This window comes from Astatotilapia calliptera, chromosome 12, assembly GCF_900246225.1.
Source record: "Astatotilapia calliptera chromosome 12, fAstCal1.2, whole genome shotgun sequence".
Classification (NCBI taxonomy): Eukaryota; Metazoa; Chordata; class Actinopteri; order Cichliformes; family Cichlidae; genus Astatotilapia; species Astatotilapia calliptera.
In genome coordinates, this window is record NC_039313.1 from 29,975,771 (window position 1) to 29,985,384 (window position 9,614).

The window sequence follows — 9,614 nt, forward strand, 5'->3', positions numbered from 1 at the left end:
TAATTCAAGCATGGCCTGAGTCACGAGCCGTTTTTCACTGTCCGCGTAAGTTCAGGACAGTGGATTAGGTTCAGTAAGAAGTATTCAGTGTAAAGAGACGTGTATCGCCTCTATGCAAAGGCATGCACCAGAAACAAAGGCAAGAAAAAGAATATTCTATGCAAATCTCTCTTTTGATTTTGAAAATCTGATATTGAAATGTTCACGGTGTGAACACGGTTCATGAACTTTGCACAAATTATTTCTCATAAAACCTCGGTGTGATGTAAAGTTTGATTGAAGTTCAAATGAACAGTTGCTCTTTGTTCAAGTGTTCAAACAATGTCTGACATTACTGTGTCTGCTGTAGTACGATTTTTCTCAAATGCTGTCATTCCCCTGGCTGATCCATTGCATCAGACATGGCCAGAGGAGATTCAAAAATGGGCTTTTTTCCCCCCGTCTCTTATCCCTGTCGACAGGCTGTCTGCGAGAAACACTGTCTAATTGCAGTCTTTCTTACACATTAAATGTTGTTTCTCAGCCCTGTGGAAATGCAGTAACTATGAAATGACATTTACTGGAAATGGAGCTGGTGCTTTTCTTGAGCCAAAACCACTGAAGACTGTGGTCAGCATGCAACCAGAAGTGGGGAGGCAGGGGGGGCACCAGCATCAAATGTGTTTATAGATTTCCAGTGACATCTACATACTCTGCGATTTAAGACTGTCATTATCATAAACCCAAAACTTCCACGCGTTGGCTCAGAGCTAAAATAGGCCGCTCTTAATGCACAAATTAAGAGCAACCGCACAACAAGCCGACCTCCCAAATAGATGCCTAGACAAGCTGGTAAAGTGATGAAACTAGGTCAAGAGAGTTGAAACTGGATGAGGCTCAGTTTGGGATATAGTAACATATCAGTATTGTTCTTTAAGTCAGTGTGAAAACCCATTTGCTCTATCTGACACTTTCCACGCTACTTTGAGCTCAGTGCATGCATCTTGACTGCAGCGGCAGAACTTCAGAAAGACACGCGGTTTTCCTCACGCACTATTCGTACTCATTTGCGAAAAAATCAACCAGTATAAATAGTGCAAAATATAATTGATCCGTAGCCTCTCTCTTACTGTCCAGATGGAGATTTTTCTTACTCTTTTTTCTCTTCTCTCACATGGAAGGGTGTGCAAACAGTTGTCTGGGACTTCAAATTGCCCTGAATTTTCCCCCTTTGTCAGCATAATTTAAAGGAACTAGCATATTAGGGGAAATGGTTTGGATGGCTAATAAAAAGCAGATCAGTCAGATTCTTTTTATTTTTTTTCATTTTGTTCTCTTTTTCTTTCTTCTTTTTCACAAGCTCTTCTTCTCTTGTATTTGTGCCCATAGCCTGTTTTCCTTCTCCTTCAATTACTCCTTCCCCTTTCTCCCCTTCCCCCTGTCCCATCTATCCACTACCTGAGCAGTAAAGTGGGACTACAGACTTCATAATATGGTTTGGGGTTTCAGCTTTCACATAATTCCACAGACTGACCCAAAATTTTTTGGGTTTTTTTCCCCCTCACTGCTTACTCAGTTCATCATAGAGCCGCAAAAAAGAGATACTGGGATGGAAAATGAGCACAAGACCCATTGTGTCCGCCCAAACCCAAGGAAAATAAACAGATGGTTTATGTTTTTGTGCAGTGAACCCCAGCTGTCCCGACAATCAGTCCTGTCTGTGACCAACAAACTGTACAGCTTTGTTGTTTGGGATGCATCCTCTCCATTTTTAAGTAAATGCAGTCACAGGAACAGGCCTGTACCCTGCAGAAACATTTTCCCCATTTTACAACCCCCATCAGATTTGTTTTATGACATCTTTGTTTTTGTGAGTCAGAGGCCAAGTCACTGATACTGGCACCACTCTTATCCAGTTGGATAAACACACTTTAGCAACAACCTAAAAAAAAGAAAGAAATTTTCGCCTAAATGGATGTCAGGATCTATTTACTTTATGTGGCTGCAGTTAGCTGGCATGTGAAAGGAAGTGTTAGCTGTATATTTTCCATCATTCTGACTCTGTGCTTGTGTGTATACACATAGGTGACACACATATGTGACCCTTACAGCCTTCTTCTACTTCATGGGACAACAGTGGAGTCATTATAGGGAGCCATGTGTTTCTGATTACTGAGGCACAGATTAGAGGGAGGGGAGCAGTGCTTGCTGTTTGCTTGCCCACCAGCTCCTCTGATGTGGCTAGTAACTGGACATTGATCGGGGCAAATCCTTTCACCACCCACACCCCATTTCCCACCTCCACGACAAACCATTTCCCACATCAGTCATGATTCCTCTACCATCTATCACTTTATCCGGTTTCCAGTTGAATTATGCAAATACAAGAGGGACCGTCTGTGAAAATATACCTACTTGACCTACTTACAATTCCAAAAGCTCTCAGTACTTTATTCTTGAAAATGTGTTATTGTTGCTAAATCGTAAACACAGTTGCCTTTTACTACAGAGGACAACAGTATGATGTTTTTGTTGCTTCGGGAGTGTGATATTTGTTTGACCTCCACAAGGATTTTTGTTTTTGATTTCTCCCCCTCGAGGGAATTCAAGGTCAGACACACAACACTGTGTGACAAATTAGAATGATTATTCTCAAGGACACCAGTTTGAATAAAGTTGTATTCAGAGCTTTACATAAAGTCATCATGGGCATGAATATGAGGTATTTAATGATGTTTGTATACTATACATTTTAAATGTCTTTAAGACATTATTCTTTTTCATTTTCTCTAATCCACCTATGTGGATTATATATATATATATATATATATATATATATATATATATATATATATATATATATATATATATATATATATATATATACATACACACACACACACACACACACACACACACACACACATATACATATACACATATACACAAGCTCAAATATATGCAGATATCCCCACTAATATTTAGCAAAATGTCTCTGCCATTGTAAAAGCAGACATGTCTCAAAGATTGTCCAATGTACATCCAAAAACAGGACCATTAAACTCAAGAAATAGAGAGGTCACAAATAATGATTGTAGCATTTCAGTAATTAATCAAGCTCCATTTGCCTCAACAGTGGTTCTCAGTTCCAACAAACCAATGAAGAAAGTTTTCACAGGAAATTCCAAGATGATACTCAACTCAGCTCTACTTTTCTTTTAATGACTTCAAAAGACTGTACTGAAACCAAGCAATAGAGAAATGCAAAAACTGCTTTTCTCAAATACAGACTCAATTTATTAAATTTTGACTAAATTAGTTGTATTTTGGACATTTGTCAAATAAAAGAAAGAGCTTTCAGAAACAAATCAATGTGGACTGCCAGACATTTTGGGGAAATGTCTGAAGAATATGAAACCATATGCAGCTCTTCACTAACAGTTTCACTTCTACATAACTTGTATTTGCAAACAGTTGTTTGAACTGATTAACTTTGAATCTGCACTTTCTTAGAAATGGTCCTAAGAGACCTTCCTAGTTTTCTTAATGTATAATTCTGCTTTCATGTTCATATTTTCTTGGACTTTCCCACATTGTCCTGCCTATTGGTCAATCCAGTGAGTGCTGTCAAAAAAAGCTAATAATTGTAGCCAATCACAATCACCAACAAGACAAAGCTGAGGGCTGTTAACAGACAACCAGAAAGTTCAGCACCAAGTCTGCATATTTGAGCCCGTATGTATACTTTTAAACTTTCTGTGGATTTGAGAAAATCCTAAATAATTTCAAAAGTGTTGTACAATCATTCCACTCTAGAAAACAAACAATTCAAAAAACTTATTACAAGCCATGGCTATAACATTCATGCCCATGATGAGTGAAGATGTTGTCACGGTACCTGACCCCAAACTGTGGGACCTCAGCACTTAACCATTGACCAACAGGCTACACAAAATACACAAGGAATTCATCATCCATCACATGGGATTTTTTTTAAAACAAATCTTTAAATGACTGCATCCAAAAACACAGAGAGAAAAAATGATGGTGTTATTATCTTGACAGATAATCAAACAGTGTTGGCAGTTTTTCAGCTTTTTTATTTCCATTTTCTGCCAGTGGAGTTTGAGTTTCTGCAGGTGTGGATGTTTTTTTAAGCTTTCATCATCCCATCTAATGAACCAGATGGTGTTTAGATGAACCCTTTCCCCCTGATGCATCACAGAACTTTTTCATGAAAGGAATGATTGAATCTTCATAGAATCACCAACATCCAGGATACTAATATGTCCTGTATGTAACACCACCACAAATCAAGGGGAGTGAAGAAAAAAGCAAAACTGTTTCTAATTTAAGAAACAAATGAGGCAGATGCTAATTTAGCTGTATAAGTGTATAGTTTATAAGTTAAAAAAAAATTATAAACACTGTTTTAGGTATAAATAATGGGATAGCGATTTGGTGACAGAGCGCTCATTAATGATGTAACCAAGTCAGCTAAGTGAAGCAATTATGGAAATGCCTTGAAGTGCAATGCCACCATTTCAAATAGACTCCCATTCAATAGTCCCAGTCAACTGCTTCATGAAATTGTAAGTAATTTTCCCCACATGTCAATAAGATGTCATTAGCTAAGGTCACTCCTTCCAGTGAGTGTACTAGCTGTCTTCTTCAGAGGAGAGATATATGTTCCCCCAGTCACGTTTCAAGTGTTGCTCACAGTTTCTTCTTCATGTCCAAATACAGCCAAGTCTATCTAATGGAAAAATAAATAAATCAGTGGAATGCAAAATAGGGCAATGCCCACAATGCCAATCTGCTCCAGAAATGGGTGACGTCATGGTGGCTACGTAGTTCAGCTTTCTGCTAAACATGCTTATTATGCTTTAACCTTTTCTGAGTTAGATGTGAAGATTAAAGGCACGATCGTATCCGTCCTTTACTTGAAAACATACAAAACAGTTACCCTGGCTTTGCTGAGGCTATAATCTATCACCACATCCAGACTTCACTAGTTAGTTTATGTAAAAATAAAAAATGAGACTTTATAAAAAGGAGTGGAGGAGTTCAAGTACCTTGGGGTCTTGTTCGCGAGTGATGGGAGAAGGGAGCCGGAGATTGACAGACGGATTGGTGCGACGGCTGCAGTGATGTAGACGCTGCACCGGTTTGTCGTGGTGAAGAGGGAGCTGAGTGTAAAAGCGAAGCTCTCAATTTACCGGTCGATCTATGTCCCTACCCTCACCTATGGCCATGAGCTGTGGGTAGTGACCGAAAGAACGAACGGCGGAAATGAGCTCCCTCCGAAGGGTGGCTGGCCTCTCCCTTAGAGATAGGGTGAGAGGTTCGGTTATCTGGGAGGGGCTCAGAGTAGAGCCGCTGCTCCTCCACATTGAAAGGAGCCAGCTGAGGTGGTTTGGGCATCTGACAAGGATGCCTACTGGGTGCCTCCTGGGGTCGGTGTTCCGGGCATGTCCCACCGGGAGGAGGCCCCGGGGCAGACCCAGGACACGCTGGAGAGATTATATCGCTCGGCTGGCCTGGGAACGCCTTGGTGTTCCCCCGGATAAGCTGGAGGAGGTGGCTGGGGAGAGAGAGGTCTGGGCTTCTCTGCTTAGGCTGCTGAACCCCACGACCTGGCCGGATGAAGATGGATGGATGGACTTTATAAAAACAGAAAACCCTATTGAATCTCACATTAAAGTTTTGTGTGCTTGAAAAGTAATATTATGCAGTAAGTAATCACTTCTCTTTATGGCCTTTGTATTTTATATATTTTTAATATTGTTTTATATTACCTCTGCAGTGAAGCAGAATTTTGAGGGTTACAGCTGCATGTATTTACAATTCTAAATACTGCACTGTTTTATTTAAAATGTTCATTTGCAGAGCATTTTTATTCAAAATGTCTTATTAAAAGTATATTAAAGTTGAACCGCTCAGTAAACATCCTTGAAAGTTTAATTCAATTTACTTGAATAAAAGCATTTATCTACACAGAGAGTGTACATTGTTCAAAACAGTCATTGTCAACTTGTAAACAATTAATCAGGTATTAAATACTCTAAAAGAAGCTCTTACTGAAAAGCAGCCATCCTATTTCACTTTCACCATCACGCAGCGAACAAGCTCCAAGAACCGTCCTTGTATTTCATGCCTGTACAAGATAGATTCTCTGCCAAGGCCAGCAGCTTCGCACAGCCTTTTGTGGCCTCCTTGCGTGAAGAAAATTGGAGCCACTTATTTTAGGTCGTAGGTTCAAGCTAAACCACAAGCTAAATCAAACTCGGTGACTCCCTTGAGCCGTAAATTTGCTTACAGTTACTGTCACGCATAGACATTTCCCTAGGTTCTCCTGTTTTTATTTCCTAATTCCCTCTTATAGTTTTTAAATTGAACCTTTAAGTTGTGTTAAGCTGCCCAGCGGTAATGACAGAAGCATCGTGGTGAGCAAGTTCTGCCAAACTATTTGATGCTACTGTACAGCAAGGTTATTGTATGTTTGAAGTGGAGCACACTCATTAGCATTATAATCTTTTTAAAAGTCCTCCACATCCTCCTTCACTTCCTTCAATGCTGCCTCTCTTTTATAAGCTGACTCGAGCACAGCAGGCAGGCAGACATCAGACTTTGCAGCAGCTGCCCCACGGCACCAGACAGATAAGCGCACGCGCGCGCGCGCACACACACACACACACACACACACACACACACACACACACACACACACACACACACACACACACACACACAGAGAGAGAGAGAGAGCAAGAAAAGACAGAGCTGAACGTTTAGAACTTAGTCAAGATACATTTTTAACCATCTACTTTGCTTATTCTTGAACATACTTATAGATATTAGCATTGGAGCACAGAGGAGACACAAGAGTCAAACATTTCTCACAAACACCCACAAATAATTGTCCACATCATAAGAGAACAGACACACAGAGTAATTGTTGGTTGCCGGCTGGTAGGCAGCATCCGGTGCTTTGGAGAAAAAGGAAGTGTGTATCTTTATAACAAGCTCTCTGAAGGAGGGAGGATTGCAGTGAGGTGTTGTAGCTTTTGATCTTTTAACAGCTGCTAGTGTTGCAATTTTTAAAACTCCTACTGGAAAAAGTTGCTCAGTGCGAACTTTGTAAATGTTTTCATCATCTCCCGTCTAAGCTCCATAACCTTCCAGTTATTAATGACTGTATTTCCCCTTTGTCAGCAGAGTAATAATAACAACAGCCCCCTTTTGGCATGCACCATGTGATGTAAGCTGAAACATGCTGATTGTGAACACATATGGTATGCATCCACACGTATAGACTGAGGAGTCAGCCTCGGCAAGCTCTCCCCACCCCCACCGCTCATTGTGTGCTTTTCTCTCTCTCTCTTTTTCATGTAAGCCATCCTTTTTCTCAAAATTCTTATTTCTCATTCACTTCTTTTGGGTCCAACTTTCATTGTGAAAGAGAGACCTGGAACAGTACGATACAAAGATGCAGACGTAAAACTGCTGCAAGTGTACAAGCCTGTAGATTTACAACAGCTGCCAAGGGGAGGAAACCCTGTTAAAAAAGAGGACTGTTTTATTGCCGTTTGACACATAATCCCAAACAGTACATGCAGAGCGCAAGACTCTGAGCTGCAACGCTCTGTGTCTGGAAAAGACAGAGACAGAAAGATGGTTTTCGCTTCAGCATTCCAGGCAGGAATGGTTTATTTTTGTTGGAAACATAATTGTCTGTGGCTAGGATTTGGAAGTACACGTTACCCGCCAAACTGCCAGGAAGTGTACATGTGGGTGTTACCGCCCTCTTATGGTGACCTAATGAATTGGAGTTTTGCACAATACAAAGCAGTAGAGTAAACTTGGAGGGCCGAGATGTTTTCTTCCCCCCAGGGTGTTGACACAGTGCAAATGTGCTATGCTGTCACAAGGCCTGATTTCATTGAGAGAGCACAATGGAATTAAACATTGCATAGAAAGAAAGTTAGAAAAGGGAAAGTCAGAATGAAAAAACAGTGGGAACAAGCCATATACTGCTTTCATGGATCAGAATAGAGCTAGTGTTTTGTTCAACTACATAACTGCAGGATTTACAAAATATGACTTAAGAAATGTGTGTCAAGAGAAACATTCTGTTCAAAGTCCTAAACAATGCGGAATAAAAGGATATCGCTGAGACTTAATGGATTAGTCCGATGTTTTAGAAAATATACTTAATAGCTTTTTTGGTGAGAGTTACATGTGAAGATCCCTAACACCGTCATGTCTGTGCAGTAAAGCTCCAGAACTGAACGGTGATAGTTTAGCTTAGTACAATGACTGGAAGTAGGGTAAGGCAGCTACTCTGCCTGTCACAGATAAAAGGATGTATTAAGACTCCATACAATCCCAAAGTGGCTAAAACTGCATATACAGCAGGTATAATGAGCATTGAACACATTACCAAATCCCATGCAGACTGTTTTTGTGTGAAAGAATGGGCCAGTGTCACACCTGAGCAATGCAGCTTCATATACAGTAGGCAAACAATGTAGCTTCTTCTTACAGGAAGCTGTCATCACCAACAAAGGCTTTTGTACAAAGTATGAAATACATTTCAGTAAATGTATTCAATATGTTTTCCCTGCGTCTTTTCTCATTATTAGACATAATTTCTAGACATCTATGATTTGATTTCTTTGCATGTGTGGATTTGATGGGTTGTTAATGACAGTCGATGAGAACTTCATGCCAATAGCAGCTTTAGAAATATATTTACTCAGAAAATTGGTGATGTTTTCAATACTTCTTTTACATGCTGTAAATTAGAATTTTTCTCTGTGTCGTTTGAACCTATGCATAGACAGTTGCATTGTGAAACCTTTTACACATCAGATTGAATGGATGGATGCTTTGTCAGTCTCAGAATTTTTGCTGCTGCCCCCAAATAGTGCAAAAAGTTGTACTGTATCTGTAGCAAATATACTCAATATTTGGCATTGAAATGTTCTGTACACTCAGTGATCTTTCTAATATTTTACTGTATTAGCAGTTATATTCGTCTTCTATGTAAATGTAATTATAAAGCTACATTACTTGGAAAAAATGTGACATGTGGAGGACTTTCTGTGTGTTTCGGTGGGTTTTTTTTCTCTTACAAGTCAAAGAAGTGCAAGTTGGGGTTATCAGTTATTTGAAATTGCCCATAGATGTGAATGTGATCATAGGCTAACATTGTCATGTTCTTATTCCTGCGATGGCAGATGGTTTCATGAAGTTTTTAGTCATGAACCAGTTTAGCTGTATTGGGGGAGTGAGTCGGTAGTAACATGTGGTTCTCTGTGACCATTAACCACCTGCAAGTTTACTGCATGGGAAAAACTGATAAGAGTGCAGATGTTCTGTGTTCCCCCAATGACATCTGATCTGGAAGAAACTATAAAATATAAACCTGGGGGCCCCTTTGACATATAGAAAAACACCCTAACAGCTAACTCTGTTGCTGAATAAGTATGTGGTGGTTACCTACTTGGTAAGCTACCAGCCTAATTCTTATACTAACACACAATCTATGACAGAAAATCACAAAAGTGAGATTAACAGCTCAGCCCAGGTGTGCATTGCTCCCCTACAGAGGTGGCCATGGTCTTGTCCTC